General features: G+C 45.5%; 1 protein-coding gene across 1 annotated transcript in view; it reads left to right on the forward strand.

The window, feature by feature from the left end:
- The window catches only part of LOC128659669 (mitochondrial potassium channel ATP-binding subunit-like), a 343,891-nt gene that overhangs the window by 148,771 nt on the left and 176,465 nt on the right, over window positions 1–18,655 (forward strand). The window lies entirely within an intron of this gene.

Below are 18,655 nucleotides of genomic sequence, written 5' to 3' on the forward strand. Positions count from 1 at the left end.
CAAAAGCACTGAGCTAAGGGGGCAGTCTGCAGAGGCTTAGATACAAGGTAATCACAGAGTTAATAAGTGTATTAATATAAACCATGTTGGTTATGCAAAACTGGGGAATGGGTAATAAAGGGATTATCTACTGTATCTTAACAATAACAATTTTGGAGTAGACCGTCCCTTTTAAGTCACGTTGCATGTATTTACAGCTATAGTGTTTTTATGTATGTTTATGTATTTACAGCTATAGTGTTTTATGTATTTTTACCTATTTACAGCTAAAGTGTTTTTATGTATTTACAGCTATAGTGTTTTTATGTATTTACAGCTATAGTGTTTTTATGTATTTTTACCTATTTACAGCTATAGTGTTTTTATGTATTTACAGCTATAGTGTTTTTATGTATTTTTACCTATTTACAGCTATAGTGTTTTTATGTATTTACAGCTATAGTGTTTTTATGTATTTACAGCGATAGTGTTTTTATGTATTTACAGCGATAGTGTTTTTATGTATTTACAGCAATAGTGTTTTCACCTATTAACAGCTATAGGGCCAGATTACAAGTGGAGTGCTAATTTAAAAAATAAAATAAAGATAGTAGCATCTTTATTTTTTTAATAATTTTAATAAAATAACTGCAAAAAATATATAAATATAGAATGTATCTGCTTATATACATACAACACACAGAGAAATTCCAGCACTAACTTACAAGCTCTCAGCTAAGATTAAAAGCAAAACTGGAAGAGTTAATTACCGCATCTGGCCAAATGGGACAAGCCCAGGTACCACATCAAGGTCCCTTCCAAAACCTGGGTCCCTAATACAACCATACAAATACCAGCTCTCAGTCAAACAAACTGGGAACAAGTCAGGGTTCACAGACTTATGTAATCACCCTAGACATATACAAAACACGGAAGGGGACACGGAAGGGGACTGCACTCTCAGAATGGACTGTGTACACATCCCATGACCTGTCTGGGATTAACTGCCTGTGACTCTGGGTACAGTACAGCTTCCTGAGAGTGCTATTGAGCACCCAGGGCTGACCGTGTTGCAGGGTCATCGGATATGTACCCAGTCCAGTCTGAGAGTGCAGTCCCCTTCCATGTTTTAATTATATACACATATTTTTATGTGTTGTTGCGAGCTTGTGGTAGCAATTAGCGCTCTGAAAATTAACCAGATCAGATCTCGGGTTAATTTTCAAAAAGTGCCCCAAGGTTAAATATTCTGTCTAATACAGGTGTTGAAGGTTAAGTAGCGCTGCTCAAGAACCAATCAAAGGGTTTTTAATGGTTTTTAAAGAGTCTAGAGCATGCGTGTAATAGGCTATGAGTACGGGAGTTTCGCGAAACACGTAATCTGTATATGCTACGCTCCCTTTTCACATTCCTTTCTAATGGCGGCTATGTCAAGTTTTTAAAAATTGTCCAATAAAGATACTGCTTTTTTATTCAACATACCCAAGCGTGGATTTTCTCTTTTCAAGCTCTATATACACATATAAACACACACATATATATATATATATATTTAAATTTGCTGCCTATTGCTGTGCGACTTACCCCCTTCATTGCACTAGGTTCTCATGTCGTGACCAACGGCATGAGAACAAGGCTCCCATTGGAGCCTATGGAAGCAATGCGAACGCTAGGTCATCTAACTTGTAATACCAGCACGAATATGCACTGGTATTACAAAGAGGATCACAAATATCGCCCTCACAAAAACTATATTTTGCGCTCCACTTGTAATTTGGCCCATAGTGTTTTTACCTATTTACAGCTATAGTGTTTTTATGTATTTACAGCTATAGTGTTTTTATGTATTTACAGCTGTAGTGTTTTTTTTATAATTTAAATCTTTTTTTATTGGGTAAGAAAGTTTCACTATAGTGCTGTTAACAATTAAACATTTTCAAAGAAATACACTTTTGTATTACGAAGAGAACCCACAGTTTTTGTCATGAATTAACATACTTGGACAATAAAAGAAATACAAATAAAGGAGCAGGGAGGCGAAAGGGAAATGGAGAGGTTACACCTAAAAAGGGCAATGGGATAGGGAAAGAAAATATCCTGTATCATAATTCGCAATTTCTCATAATCATTTTACATCTGTGAATATTAATATGCATCATGAGCTATAGTGTTTTTATGTATATACAACTTTAGTGCTTTTACGTATTTATAGCTATAGTGTTTTCTTTTACTTGGTGTATCCAGTCCACGGTTTCATCCTTACTTGTGGGATATTCTCAATCCCTACAGGAAGTGGCAAAGAGAGCACACAGCAAAGCTGTCCATATAGCTCCCCTCAGGCTCCGCCCCCCCCCCAGTCATTCTCTTTGCCGCTCTAACAAGTAGCATCTCCACGGGAGGGTAAAGAGTATGTGGTGTTAGATTTGTAGTTTTTATTTCTTCAATCAAGAGTTTGTTATTTTAAAATAGTGCCGGTTTGTACTATTTACTCGGAGGCAGAAAGTGATGAAGATTTCTGCTGAGAGGAAAAAGATTTTAGCATGTTGTAACTAAAATCCACTGCTGTTCCCACACAGGACTGTTGAGTACCGGAGAACTTCAGTTGGGGGGAACAGTTTGCAGGCTTAACTGCTTAAGGTATGCTCAGTCACTTTTTCTAACAAGACCCGGTAATGCTAGAAGACTGATAGAAATCCCCATGTGGGAAGGTAAGCCATTTTCTGAGACGCAGTATAGAAGGATGGCTTCAGTTAAGGGCTAAAATACTGGTAGACACTGTGATGGGCTAAATCGATTACTTTATTAGGGTAATCTTATATTTGTTCAAATGTTTTAGACGTTGAGAACACTTTTGGGGTTTTTATTACGCCTGGAATATTGTAAGACACCTATTCTGATTCAGGAAGGCCCCATAACTCCGGAATGTAGAGGGAGGGGGCCTCATTTTCGCGCCTCAGTTGCGCAGTTGTTTTGCAAGGCATCTTCATGCAGCTTCACGTGTAGAGTCCTGAGAGTGCAGGAGGACTTCAGGGAGGCTTATATTCTTCTACAAATAACCCAAAAGGAAGGTAGGGCCACAGCAAAGACTGTGGCACCGTGCTATAGTGTGTTAAACCGGTAGTTTACTTCAATTGGCTCCGGTTTGGGCAATAAGGGGTTAATTAACTTGAAAATTTGTGTGCAATCATTTCAAAGCATTGGGATCATGTGGTGAAAATTTCATAAAGATCGGATGTTTTTTGGTGATTTGGTAAAAAAGTGGGTGCTTTTTATTATTTAAAGGCACAGTAAAGTTTTTTCAAAAAGTGAATTTTACTGTATTGTAGTGCTATCTAAGTCTGTCAAACATGTCTGAGTCTTCAGATAGACCTTGTTCTTTATGTTTAAAAGCCATGGCGGTACCCCCATTGCATTTGTGTTTTAAGTGTGCTAAAACATCTAAGCATTTTAAAGACCATGCAGTGAAACTTAAAAATGTAGCCCAAGATGATTCTTTAACGGAGGGTAATGAGGATAGTCCTTCTTCCTCTCCCCATGTGTCGACACCAGTTACGCCCGCGCAAGAGATGCCTAGTACCTCTAGCGCATTGGCCCCTATTACCTTACAACAATTAGCAGCAGTAATGGATAATTATCTTGCAGCATTTTTATCTAAACTGCCCATTTTTCCAAAAAAGCGCGATAGCTCAGTTTTAAATACAGAGGATGAGCAATCAGAAGCTTTGGATGAGTTATCTGTAGTACCCTCACAACACTCAGAATTAGCAGTGAGGGACGGTCTGTCTGAAGGAGAAATTTCTGACACAGGAAAAGTTTCTCAGCGGGCAGAGTCAGATTCCTTAGCGTTTAAATTTAAGCTGGAACACCTCCGCGTCCTGCTTAAGGAGGTTTTAGCTACGCTGGATGATTGTGACCCCATGGTGGTCCCAGAAAAATTGTGTAAAATGGACAGGTTTTTAGAGGTCCCTGTATACACTGAGGCATTTCCGATCCCAAAGAGGGTGGCGGATATTGTGACTAGGGAGTGGGAGAGACCAGGTGTACCCTTTGTTCCCCCCCCTATCTTTAAGAAAATGTTCCCCATAAACGACCCCAGGCGGGACGCGTGGCAGACGGTCCCTAAGGTAGAGGGAGCTGTTTCAACACTTGCTAAGCGTACAACTATACCAATAGAGGACAGTTGTGCTTCCAAAGATCCTATGGATAAAAAATTGGAAGGATTGCTGAAGAAAATTTTTGTTCAGCAAGGTTTTCTGCTTCAACCAATTGCCTGCATTATTCCGGTAACTACTGCAGCGGCATTTTGGTTTGAGGCTCTGGAGGAGTCGCTCCAGAGGGAGACTTCATATGACGAGGTCATGGATAGAATTCATGCTTTAAATCTGGCTAATTCTTTTATCACTGATGCCGCTTTCCAACTAGCTAAGTTAGCGGCGAAAAACTCAGGTTTTGCCATCATGGCGCGAAGAGCGCTTTGGCTCAAATCGTGGTTGGCGGATGTGTCGTCCAAAACGAAACTGTTAAATATTCCTTTCAAGGGGAAGACCCTATTCGGCCCAGAACTGAAGGAAATTATTTCGGATATCACTGGGGGAAAGGGCCATGCCCTTCCACAAGATAGGCAGTTTAAGGCCAAAAACAAGGCTAATTTCCGCTCCTTTCGCAACTTCAGGAGCGGACCTGCTGCAACCTCTGCTGCCGCAAAGCAAGATAACGCTTCACAGCCCAAAGCAACCTGGAAACCCTTGCAGGGCTGGAATAAGGGTAAACAGGCCAAGAAGCCTGCTCCTGCTACCAAGACAGCATGAAGGGGTAGCCTCCGATCCGGGACCGGATCTAGTAGGGGGCAGACTTTCTCTCTTTGCTCAGGCTTGGGCAAGAGATGTTCCAGATCCCTGGGCTTTAGAAATAGTTGCTCAGGGGTATCTTCTAGAATTCAAGGATTCTCCCCCAAGGGGAAGGTTCCACATTTCTCGTTTGTCTTCAGACCAAACAAAGAAACAGGCGTTCTTACGCTGTGTAGAAGATCTTCTAAAAATGGGAGTGATTCACCCAGTTCCAATTGCAGAACAAGGACTGGGCTTCTACTCAAACCTGTTTGTAGTTCCCAAAAAGGAAGGAACTTTCAGGCCAATCCTGGATCTAAAAATTCTAAACAAATTCCTCAGAGTTCCGTCTTTCAAGATGGAAACCATTCGGACAATCTTGCCGATGATCCAGGAAGGTCAATATATGACTATCGTGGATCTAAAGGATGCGTACCTACATATTCCTATCCACAAAGATCACCATCAGTTCCTAAGGTTCGCCTTTCTGGACAAACATTACCAGTTCGTGGCCCTTCCTTTTGGGTTGGCCACCGCTCCCAGAATTTTCACAAAGGTGTTGGGGTCCCTTCTGGCGGTACTAAGACCGCGGGGCATTGCAGTAGCACCTTACCTAGATGACATCTTAATACAGGCATCATCTTTTCACAGAGCCAAGGCTCATACGGACATTGTCCTGGCCTTTCTAAGGTCTCACGGGTGGAAAGTGAACGTAGAAAAGAGTTCTCTGTCCCCGCTCACAAGGGTTCCTTTCCTGGGAACACTAATAGACTCGGTAGAAATGAAAATTTTTCTGACAGAGGTCAGGAAGTCAAAACTGTTGAATACTTGCCGAGTTCTTCATTCCGTTCCTCGGCCTTCTGTGGCTCAGTGCATGGAGGTAATCGGTTTAATGGTTGCAGCAATGGACGTAGTCCCTTTTGCCCGAATTCATCTCAGACCACTGCAACTGTGCATGCTCAAACAGTGGAATGGGGATTATGCAGATTTGTCTCCTCAAATACAAATGGACCAGAAAACCAGAGACTCTCTTCTCTGGTGGTTGTCTCAGGATCACCTGTCTCAGGGAATGAGTTTCCGCAGACCGGAGTGGATCATTGTCACGACCGATGCCAGTCTGTTAGGCTGGGGTGCGGTCTTGGACTCCCTGAAAGCTCAGGGTCTATGGTCTCGGGAAGAATCTCTTCTCCCGATAAACATTTTGGAACTGAGAGCGATATTCAATACGCTCCAGGCGTGGCCTCAGCTAGCGGAGGCCAAATTCATCAGATTTCAGTCGGACAACATCACGACTGTAGTGTACATCAATCATCAGGGAGGAACAAAGAGTTCCCTAGCGATGAAGGAAGTATCCAAGATCATCAAATGGGCGGAGGATCACTCCTGCCATCTATCTGCAATTCACATCCCAGGGGTAGACAACTGGGAGGCGGATTTTCTAAGTCGTCAGACTTTCCATCCGGGGGAGTGGGAACTCCACCCAGAGGTTTTTGCTCAGCTGACCCAGCTATGGGGCATTCCAGAATTGGATCTGATGGCGTCCCGTCAGAACACCAAACTTCCCCTTTACGGATCCAGATCCAGGGATCCCAAGGCGGAATCAAACAGGAGAAGGCTTTGGTAATTTTGATAGCACCTGCGTGGCCACGCAGGGCTTGGTATGCAGACCTAGTGGACATGTCATCGGTCCCACCATGGAAACTGCCATCAAGGCAGGATCTTCTAATTCAAGGTCCTTTCAAGCATCCAAATCTAGTTTCTCTGCAACTGACTGCTTGGAGATTGAACGCTTAATCCTAGCTAAGCGTGGTTTCTCTGAATCAGTTATAGATACTCTGATACAGGCCAGAAAGCCTGTCACCAGGAAAATTTACCATAAGATATGGCGAAAATATCTTTGTTGGTGTGAATCCAAGGGTTACTCGTGGAGTAAGGTTAGGATTCCTAGGATATTGTCTTTTCTCCAAGAAGGATTGGAGAATGGTCTGTCAGCTAGTTCCTTAAAGGGACAGATATCTGCTCTGTCTATCCTGTTACATAAGCGTCTGGCAGCTGTACCAGACGTTCAGGTGTTTGCACAGGCCCTAGTTAGAATCAAGCCTGTTTTCAAGCCTGTGGCTCCTCCATGGAGTCTAAATTTAGTTCTTTCAGTTCTTCAAGGGGTTCCGTTTGAACCTTTGCATTCCATAGATATTAAGTTATTATCTTGGAAAGTTTTGTTTTTAGTAGCCATTTCTTCTGCTCGAAGAGTTTCTGAATTGTCTGCTTTGCAGTGTAATTCACCCTATCTGGTGTTCCATGCAGATAAGGTTGTTTTGCATACCAAACCTGGTTTCCTTCCAAAGGTGGTTTCTAATAAGAATATTAACCAGGAAATCATTGTTCCTTCTCTGTGTCCTAATCCAGTTTCTAAGAAGGAACGACTTTTACACAATCTTGACGTGGTTCGTGCTTTAAAATTCTATTTAAAAGCAACTAAAGATTTCAGACAAACATCATCCTTGTTTGTTGTCTATTCTGGTAAGAGGAGAGGTCAGAAAGCGACTGCTACCTCTCTTTCCTTCTGGCTGAAAAGCATCATCCGATTGGCTTATGAGACTGCTGGACAGCAGCCTCCTGAACGAATTACAGCTCATTCCACCAGAGCTGTGGCTTCCACATGGGCTTTCAAGAATGAGGCTTCTGTTGAACAGATTTGTAAGGCAGCAACTTGGTCTTCACTGCATACATTCGCCAAATTTTACAAATTCGATACTTTTGCTTCTTCGGAGGCTATTTTTGGGAGAAAGGTTTTACAAGCAGTGGTGCCTTCCGTTTAGGTTACCTGACTTGTTCCCTCCCTTCATCCGTGTCCTAAAGCTTTGGTATTGGTATCCCACAAGTAAGGATGAAACCGTGGACTGGATACACCAAGTAAGAGAAAACAGAATTTATGCTTACCTGATAAATTACTTTCTCTTACGGTGTATCCAGTCCACGGCCCGCCCTGATAATTCGGTCAGGTTCAAATTTAATTTTTACAAATAACTACAGTCACCACTGCACCCTATGGTTCTCCTTTTTCTCCTAACCGTCGGTCGAATGACTGGGGGGGCGGAGCCTGAGGGGAGCTATATGGACAGCTTTGCTGTGTGCTCTCTTTGCCACTTCCTGTAGGGATTGAGAATATCCCACAAGTAAGGATGAAACCGTGGACTGGATACACCGTAAGAGAAAGTAATTTATCAGGTAAGCATAAATTCTGTTTTTATGTATTTACAGCTATAGTGTTTTTACCTATATACAGCTATAGTGTTTTTATGTATTTACAGCTATAGTGTTTTATGTATTTACAGCTAGAGTGGTTTTACCTATATACAGCTATAGTGTTTTTATGTATTTACAGCTATAGTGTTTTTATGTATTTACAGCTTATATTGTTTTTACATATTTACAGCTATAGTGTTTTTTTGTATTTACAGCTATAGTGTTTTTACATATTTACAGCTATAGGCTTTTTATGTATTTACAGCTATAATGTTTTTACATATTTACAGCTATAGTGTTTTTATGTATTTACAGCTATAGTGTTTTTACATATTTACAGCTATAGTGTTTTTATGTATTTACCTATTTACAGCTATAGCATTTTTATGTATTTACAGCTATAGTGTTTTTACATATTTACAGCTATAGTGTTTCCATCTAATACGAGGAGAGTCCACGGCTTCATTCATTACTTACAGAAAATACGGGAAATACAGAACCTGGCCACCAGGAGGGAGCAAAGACACTACTTAAATATCTACCCCACTCCCTTTATCTCCCAGTCATTCTTTGCCTTTCAATACAGGAGGTTGGCAGAGAAGTGTCGGAAGATTTGGAGTAGTCTCTTATGGAGGATAGTACTCTTCACTATGGGACTGGAGTTTTAAGTAGTCCTGTCAGCCTCTCAGTGAGAGCATTGATGAATGTTAGGGTCTGGAGATGCAGGGAGATTCTTTCTGCGAAACCATCCAGACTCGTATTAACAGCTCTGTCACGGATATCAGATGGCTAAGGATACCCCCCACCCCCCTACAACCTCACCCCTGTTGTTTCTCAGTGGTTTTGGGCTCCTCAGAGCAACCACCATCTCTGGAAGCTGTTTGTTTGCTTTGTGTTGGCTTGTTTTTGTGTTCAGCGAAAAGTTGGTGTATGACCAGGAAAATCCTCCTAGGCTGGCCGGGCTCCTGGAACTCCCGGTCGGCCGCCTTACAACGGACACGCGCCTAACCCCTCTCAGGCTGGCCAGGCTCCTGGAACTCCCGGTCGGCCACAGGACAGCAGAACACCCGCAAACTTTAACCCAGGTCGCTCCAGCAACCATGTGCCCCAGAGCTCCGCTCTTTTGGGGATTAGTAGCCCCTTGGGAGTACAAGGGGTGGGGGAATTGCCGGAGGGGAGCTCCTTTGGGAACCGGGGGTTTTGGACACCCCTAACCCCATAACTTCATCGGACTGTAACTCCGGTCCCCAGTAACGAATCATGCTGATTTTTGGACTGTGAAATCTGGGGACCGAGAGCTCCCCCGGGATCACCCCGAAACCGCCACCCATATGTATTGGGATTATGTGGGACTGTGGCTCCTATGGAGGTGCCGGGCTGTCTGGAGGGGTGGGAATGGCGGGAAAATAGTGGGATTGTCCAGGGTCTTATCAAGATGAGCTGACTGTATAAAAGGAGTGTGTGTTTTCAGTAAAATCAGTTCCTGTTAAACCTGAATGCTAGGCTGTCTAGTTATTTGGGTTTGCTCCAGCTAAAATCACTTTTCCTGGGCTACATAGCAGCCTGTTCCAGGCAGAGGAAGGACACTCTGACAGAGCTACCTAGTCTGGTAGCTGGAGTCTGCTACAGGGTGGGACCCTGAGTACTGGTGCTGTCAGGCATCAGGGGTGGCTACAGGCTGTGGTCACTTGCCAGCTACATAGCTGCAATCGGCAGGGAGGAAGCAGGACCCGTTTGGCGGAGCTACCCAGTCGGGGTAGCCGGGCGTATCCATCACATTGGCTGGCAGCGGTGGGATCTGCTTCTTTTACAAGGTTCCTGCTGACAGAGGAGACGTACCACAGTAGCCGGTAAATATGGAGGCAGAGTTCCTAGGGAGAGTACAAAAGATGCAGACTGGAACAAAGGATCCTTGTTCGGAACAGGACGTTCTGACATGGAGGAACCTTGCCCTCCGAGACCTTTGGTCGGAGGCTCTGCAACAGGAGCAGGAAAATGGAAAGGTCCTCCCCACGAATGACACGAGATTCCGGGTACGGTGGACCGTGAGACTGCCTTTCCTGGGAGAACAGCCAAAGAAGGAATGGCTAGCTGTTCTACATAGACTGATCCAGCAAGAGATGTGGGTGGAGGACGGCTATCGAGCCCTCCAATGGCTCGCTATGCAAGCGCAGTCATGGCTGGAGGAAGGATCCCCCACAGAGGTCTTTGGCTTCGGCGGCCCTAGATTGTTATTTACAAAAAGGACAGAGGACCCACAGTTTGGGAGTGAAACAGACCAGGGACTAGAGGATATCTCTGGGCTCCAAGAGGAACTGCTGGATCTCTTGGAGGAGACCTGGCTGCTGGACGATCTGGATTTTATAATTGACCAGGAAGAGGCACTGGTCAAGGAATACAAGAGGCTGCTGGATCTCGCTAAGCAGCGTGCCAGGGGCATACAGATCTGGGGTGCAGCCCTCTGGGATTCATGGAGCTTGACTGTGGACGAGTGGCAGCAAAGAGAAATTGAACCAGGGCTCCTGGATCCTGATCAGCAATCTGGCTCTGAGATTATAGACTTGGAGAAGGGAGAGATGGATGTCGATAACTCTCCCCAGCAGCAGAATCCCTTCCTGGGAGAGGAGACAGTCGGTCTCTCTCCCCAGCGGCAGAGCCATCCCCTGGGAGCGGAGGTAGTCGTCCTCCCTCCCCGTAAACAGAACCCCTTCCTGGGAGAGGAGACAGTCGGTCTCTCTCCCCAGCGGCAGAGCCAGGAGCCGGGAGAGGAGACAGTCGGTCTCTCTTCCCAGCGGCAGAGCCATCCCCTGGGAGCGGAGGTAGTCGTCCTCCCTCTCCGTAAGCCGAACCCCTGCCTGGGAGAGGAGACAGTCGGTCTCTCTCCCCAGCGGCAGAGCCAGGAGTCGGGAGAGGAGACAGTCGGTCTCTCTCCCCAGCAGCAGAGCCATCCCCTGGGAGCGGAGGTAGTCGCCCCCCCTCCCCTTACAGAGAAGCCCTTGCAGGGAGAGACGGGTATCGATATCTCTCCCCAGTGGCCGAACCCCTTCCTGGGAGAGGAGACAGTCGGTCTCCCTCCCCAGCGGCAGAGCCAGGAGCCGGGAAAGAAGACAGTCGGTCTCTCTCCCCAGCGGCAGAGCCATCCCCTGGGAGCGGAGGTAGTCTTCCTCCCTCCACGTAAACAGAACCCCTTCTTGGGAGAGGAGACAGTCGGTCTCTCTCCCCAGTGGCAGAGCCATCCCCTGGGAGCGGAGGTAGTCGTCCTCCCTCCCCTTACAGAGAAGCCCTTGCAGGGAGAGACGGGTATCGATATCTCTCCCCAGTGGCCGAATCCCTTTCTGGGAGAGGAGACAGTCGGTCTCTCTCCCCAGCGGCAGCACAGTTTCCCATGGAGCGGAGGTAGCAGACCTCCCTCCCCAGCAGTAGATCTCCTTCTAGGGAGAGGAGACAGACGGTTTCTCCCCTCAGTAGCTTGGCAGGGTCTATACCCTTTTCTTGTCCTGGAGTATATCTCACAGGGGGCAGGCCAGGGGGGTACCCGCTCATGCAGTTGGTGCCACAAGTTTGGGCACCCAAGTTTTGCCTGCTCCACCAAGGAGCAACTTCCACCAACAGTCTGGGGTGGGTATACAGCCGGGAAACCGGTACTGGCTTTGTTTGTGGGTGGGTCAGCCGGTACTCAACATAGTGTCACAGAGGGAAACAGTTTGGCCATGGAACTTAAGGACACTGGAACTTGTGGAACAGCAATTGTTTGGGAGCCGGCCTTAGCAAACTTGTTTGGGACTTTGCATTTTATGACTATCCCTGCGCCCAGGGTGCAGGGTATAAACGCCAGCAGAAACCCCCCAGGATGCCCCAAGCTCAGGAGAGATGGGATAACCTCTCTCAGCAACCGAGAAGTGGAGGGCCACTGTCGGACAGCCCCAGGCCGACCCGTTAAGGGTCTAGCCGGGTCTGCCGAACTGGAGGGGGGAGATGTCACGGATATCAGACGGCTAAGGCTACCCCCCACCCCCCTACAACCTCATCCCTGTTGTTTCTCAGTGGTTTTGGGCTCCTCAGAGCAACCACCATCTCTGGAAGCTGTGTGTTTGCTTTGTGTTGGCTTGTTTTTGTGTTCAGAGAAAAGTTGGTGTATGACCAGGAAAATCCTCCTAGGCTGGCCGGGCTCCTGGAACTCCCGGTCGGCCGCCTTACAACGGACAACCCCTCTCAGGCTGGCCAGGCTCCTGGAACTCCCGGTCGGCCACAGGACAGCAGAACACCCGCAAACTTTAACCCAGGTCGCTCCAGCAACCATGTGCCCCAGAGCTCCGCTCTTTTGGGGATTAGTAGCCCCTTGGGAGTACAAGGGGTGGGGGAATTGCCGGAGGGGAGCTCCTTTGGGAACCGGGGGTTTTGGACACCCCTAACCCCATAACTTCATCGGACTGTAACTCCGGTCCCCAGTAACGAATCATGCTGATTTTTGGACTGTGAAATCTGGGGACCGAGAGCTTTAAAAAGACACCCTGGAAGTTTCGCCGCTCCCCCGGGATCACCCCGAAACCGCCACCCATATGTATTGGGATTATGTGGGACTGTGGCTCCTATGGAGGTGCCGGGCTGGTTGGAGGGGCGGGAATGGCGGGAAAATAGTGGGATTGTCCAGGGTCTTATCAAGATGAGCTGACTGTATAAAAGGAGTGTGTGTTTTCAGTAAAATCAGTTCCTGTTAAACCTGAATGCTAGGCTGTCTAGTTATTTGGGTTTGCTCCAGCTAAAATCACTTTTCCTGGGCTACATAGCAGCCTGTTCCAGGCAGAGGAAGGACACTCTGACAGAGCTACCTAGTCTGGTAGCTGGAGTCTGCTACAGGGTGGGACCCTGAGTACTGGTGCTGTCAGGCATCAGGGGTGGCTACAGGCTGTGGTCACTTGCCAGCTACATAGCTGCAATCGGCAGGGAGGAAGCAGGACCCGTTTGGCGGAGCTACCCAGTCGGGGTAGCCGGGGGTATCCGTCACAAGCTCCTTAAGCAATCGGTGTTGACGAGTTTCACTGCCTGCTTTCTTTACTCAAGTCCATGTCAGGAGCGATGCTACACACTGTCAAACTTGAGGCTGTGTTCCTGTTCCACGGCGTTGATTCTGGTAAGATCGTTTGATTTTTTAATATCTGTAATGATAACGCAAGAAGACAGGGTCACAGTGTGGCTCCTTTATCTGTATAGAATCAAGGGTTCATATCTCCGGAAGGTGATTATTGAACAGGGGGGATGTATACATGATTGTTTTATTGTGTTTCTTTTTTAAGACACGATAAGTCCACGGATCATCTTAATTACTAATGGGATATTCACCTTCTAGTCAGCAGGAGGAGGAAAAGAGCACCACAGCAAAGCTGTTAAATAGCTCCTCCCTTTCCTCCCACCCCAGTCATTCTCTGGGAAGAGGTAAAGTGAGGTGTTAGTTTTAGATTCTTTAGTCAAGAGTTTATTATTTTTAAAGTAGTACAAGGTTGTGCTGCTTTGTTCTAGGGTGTAGCCGTAGTCCATATCAGTCTCTTCAGTAGAGCATTGGTGGCTTTAGGGAACTTGTGGGACATAATTTTCACTGCGCCTCCCATACCTAGATGCTGCCCTAATCCTGATAGCCTAAGTAAGATGACTCAGGCTTTATCTTTATCCACAGGGCTATGGGAGGGAGAGGACCTCTTAAACCTGCTGGGCTGCCCTGCTGTCGGGCAGAGTTAAAGGTAAGTGCTGACTTTTTTATTCTGGGTCGGTAATAAAGATCTCAGAAAAGTGGAGCACTTTATTTATTTGGGAAAGAACTCCTACATGTGAAAGGAGGAAACTTCGGTGACAGCATCTTATTAGCAGGCACTGGGGCTAAGGAGACTGATTAGATGGTTTTTACTTTGGGGATTTATCATTGGGCTGAGGGTAAAAGGACTCAGTGGGAGGTGATATTCTTTTCACATTTATTTGGGCTAAGCTGAGATCGAGAAGCGGTAGCCAAATTTTCCCCCAGGTTTATTTCAGGCTCAGTTAGCTCCCGGTGGCGTAGTTGTTATCATAATAGTAATGGCGACCGGAAGCTACATGGTTGTTACAATGGGCGGAGCTTCGTATGGCGCCAGTTTTGCACTGCGCGCTCTTCCTCCAATTCCGCTTTGGAATCGGAGGGACTGTTTAGCTCAGAAGGTTGTGTTCTTAGTAAAGTGGGTCCAGACAGCATTACAAATGCATTGCGGACCTTTTACAATCTTTTTACATCTAAATTGTACAAGAGTTATTGTTAAGCACAACATATTAAGGGGACCGGACAATGTTGTAGCTACGTTCCGGACTTTTTATGTTAAAAGCAATAATGTTTTATGTTAACTGCCGTTATGCACCAAAATATAATAAAGTTTTGGGTATTAGAGAGGCCGAGGGGCACCTCAGCAAGGTTTAGCTGAGGTGTAGCTAGGTTCTTCAGTGATTTTGTACTGTTTTATTTTCATTCTGCACACAAAAATAAAAAGTTACATTTTAAGATTTAAAGAGACAACGTTTTTTATGTGTTAATTTTTAATAAAAAAAAATTCACTCTTTTCTGAGCCTATTCCTTTTAAGACACTTGCTGTTTAGAAGTTTATTGACAATGGTCAAGCTATGCCACAATTTCTCCTATAGTATCCCAAAAAATGTATGGCCCACATGCAGTGCCCTGCACTTCCTTTTCACACTCCACCTGGAGTTACCCTGCATTTCATGCATTTTTTGTTTTTCCCACGAGATAGAAAACAGTACTAGAGGACATATTTTCAATCATTTAGGATGATTGATTCAGTAGTGCTATTCTGAACGTTTCTTCCTTGTAACCTGTAAGGGTAAGATACTTCGATAGTATCTGAGGGGGAATTCTCAGACTCAGCTGGAATAATATCTTTATCTGATCCTGAGGTTGTTCGCTTTCATACCCTTATAGGATAAGAGAAATTAGAGGGGTTACTCAAAATGATGTATGTACACCAGGGCTGACAATGACAACCAGCTGTGTGCATTGCTACCGTCACTAGTGCGGCGTCATATTGGTTTGAGGCGTTGTCTGACGCTATTAGGGCGGACACTCCCCTGGATGAGATCCAGGATAGGATAAAAGCTCTTAAATTGGCTAATGCCTTTATTACAGATGCTTTCCTTCTAGCCCGCAGAGCTTTATGGTTATAGCCTTGGCCTGCGGATGTATCCTCTAAGTCTAAACTTCTAGCTATTACTTACAAGGGAAGACCTTATTTGGACCTGGTTTGTCGGAGATTATCTCTGATATTGCGGGAGGTAAGGGTCATCTTATTCCCCAGGATAAGAGGAACAAACAAGAAGGACGACAGAGCAATTTTCGTTCCTTTTAAAAAATTCTACTATCCCAAATAGGAACAAACTAACCTGTATGGATCTAATTAATCCTGAAATAAGGAAAGACAATCCAAAAAGCCTGTTGAATCAAAGACAGCACAAAGGGCATTCCCCAGACCCGGGACCGGATATTGTTGGGGGCAGACTTCCTTCTTTACTCAGCTTGGGTTTGAGATGTTCAGGATCCCTGGGCAATAGAAATTGTGTCCCAGGGATACAAAGTGGAGTTCAAAAGTTTTTTCCTCCCAGAGGCAAGTTTCTGCTTTCAAGATTATCTGCAGACCAGACAAAAGGAGAGGCGTTCTTACACTGCGTAGGAGACCTATCCGACCTGAGAGTGATTGTTTCTATTCCAATACAGGAACAGGGTCAGGGTTTTTATTCCAATCTGTTCGGGGTTCCCAAAAAAAAAGGGAACCTTCAGACCGATTTTAGATCTCAAGAGTCTAAACAAATTTCTCAGAATACCGTCTTTTTTAAGATGGAAACTATTCGTTCCATTATTCCGTTGATCCAATAATGTCAATTTATGACAACAGTGGATTTAAAGGACGCGTATTTACATGTTCCCATTCTCAGGAATCATCACAAGTTCCTAAGTTTTGCTTTTCTGGACAAACATTTCCAGTGCATGGCTCTTTCTTTTGGTCTAGCCACTGCTCCCAGAATCTTTATAAATGTTCTTGGATCCCTGTTGGCGGTGCTTCGGTTGCGGGGCATTGCAGTGGCGCCCTATCTGGACGACATCCTAGTCCAGGCACCATCCTAACAACAAGCAAGATTCCACACGGATATGGTGTTATCCTTCCTGCAATCTCACGGGTGGAAGGTAAATTTGGAAATGAGTTCCTTAGTCCCAAACCCAACGGTAACCTTTCTTGGGAACCATAATAGATTCCTTGTCAATGAAGATTTTTCTGACAGAAGTCAGGAAATCAAAGTTTATCGATACTTTTCTAGTCCTTCAGTCCACTCCTCGGCCATCAGTGGCTCAGTGTATGGAGGTAACCGGGCTGATGGTGGCGGCAATTCATCCCGTTTGCTCGGTTCCATCTCAGACCTCTGCAGTTAAGCATGCTCAGGCAATGGAATGGAGATTATACGGATTTATCTCCTCGGATTCTACTGGAGCAGGAGACAAGGGATTCTCTTCAATGGTGGTTGTCTCTGGATCAACTCTTCCAGGGAACTTGCTTTCTCAGACCATCTTGGGTGATTGTGACATCAGACGCCAGCCTTCTAGGGTGAAGAGCAGTCTGGGGTTTCCTAAAGGCTCAGGGAGTTTGGACTCAGTCAGAGTCAGTTCTTTCTATAAACTTCCTGGAACTGAAAATGATCTTCAATACTCTTCTGGCCTGGCCCCAGTTAGCTGTGGTCCAGTTTGTCAGGTTCCAGTCGGACAACATAACTTCAGTAGCTTAGGTCAATCATCAAGGTGGAACGAGGAGTTCCTTAGTAATGACAGAGGTATCCAAGATATTTCAGTGGGAGGCCCATTCTTGCTACCTGTCGGCGATCCTTATCCCAGGGTGGACATCTGGGAGGCGGACTTCCTGAGTAGGCAGACCTTTCATCCGGGGGACTGGGAACTCCATCTGGAAGTGTTTTCCAGCCTGATTCTTGAGTGGAGTCAGCTGGGATTAGATTTCATGACATTTTGACAGAATGCCAAGCTCCCGAGATACGGGGCAGGGTCCAGGGACCCCCAGGCAGAACTGACAGATGCTCTGGCGGTTCCTTGGAATTTCAGTATAGCATACCTGTCCCCTCCATTGGCGTTTCTTCCTCGGGTCATAGCTCGAATCAAGCAGGAGAGGGCATCGGTGATCCAGCCCCTGCTTGGCTTTGCAGGATTTGGTATGCAGATCTGGTGGACATGTCTTCTCTGCCACCTTGGAGACTTCCGTGGAGGAAGGATCTTCTAATTCAAGGGTCCTTACTTTTTCCAAATCTAGTTTCTCTGAAGCTGACTGTTTGGGGATTGAGTGCTTAATTCTAGCCAAGTGAGGTTTTTCTGACACGGTCATAGAGACCATGATTCAGGCTCGCAAGCCTGTAACTAGAAAGATCTACCATAAGATATGGACTAAATATATTTATTGGTGTGACTCCAAGGGCTTCTCATGGAGTAGAGTTAGGATTCCTAGAATTTTGTCTTTTCTCCAAGAAGGTTTGGAGAAAGGCTTATCGATAAGTTCCCTAAAGGGTCTAATCTCGGCTTGATCTATCTTGTTCCTCAAAGATCTGGCGGATGTTCCAGATGTACAATCTTTTTGTCAGGCCTTGGTCAGAATCAAACCTGTGTACAGATCGGTTACTCCTTTATGGAGTCTGAATTTTGTTCTTAAGGTCAAGGGACTCCGTTTCAGCCTATGCATTCCTGAGATACGTTGTTATCTTGGAAAGTTTCATTTCTTCTACTCATAGAGTGTCAGAGCTCTCGGTTTTGTAGCGGGAGTCTCCTTACCTTATATTTCATTCAGATAAGGTAGTTTTACGTACTAAATTAGGATTTCTTCCTAAGGGTGTTTTCGGAGCGGAACATTAATCAGGAAATTGTTGTTCCTTCCTTGTGTCCTAATCCTTCTCTCAGAAGGAACGGCTTCTGCAATTTTGGACGTGGCCCATGTTTTAAAGTTTTTACCTGCAGGCGACTAAGGACTTTCGTCAGTCTTCTTCTTTGTCTGTGGTTTTCTCAGGAAAACATAAGGGTCATAAAGCTTCGGCTACTTCTCTTTCCTTTTGGCTGAAGAGTATCATACGCTTTGCATATGAGACTGCTGAGCAGCAGTCTCCAGAGAGAGTTACGGTCCATTCCACGAGGGCTGCTGCTTCTTCATGGGCGTTCAAGAATGAAGCTTCTGTTGAACAGATTTGCTAGGCTGCAACTTGGTCCTCTCTTCTCAAAGTTCTACAAATTTGACACTTTTGCCTCGGCTGAGGCCGCTTTTTGGAGACAGGTTCTTCAAGCAGTGGTGCCTTCCGTTTAGGTTTCCTGTCTTGTCCCTCCCGTATCATCTGTGTACTCTAGCTTGGATATTGAATCCCTTTAGTAATTAAGATGATCCGTGGACTCAACGTGTCTTAAAAAAGAAAATTTATGCTTACCTGATAAATGTATTTTTTTTGACACGATGAGTCCACGGCCCGCCCTGTTTTTGTAAGACAGGGTGTTGGTTATTTTAAACTTCAGACACCTCTGCACTGTGATTTTTCCTTTC

This window comes from Bombina bombina, chromosome 5 (genome assembly GCF_027579735.1).
Source record: "Bombina bombina isolate aBomBom1 chromosome 5, aBomBom1.pri, whole genome shotgun sequence".
NCBI lineage: Eukaryota > Metazoa > Chordata > Amphibia > Anura > Bombinatoridae > Bombina > Bombina bombina.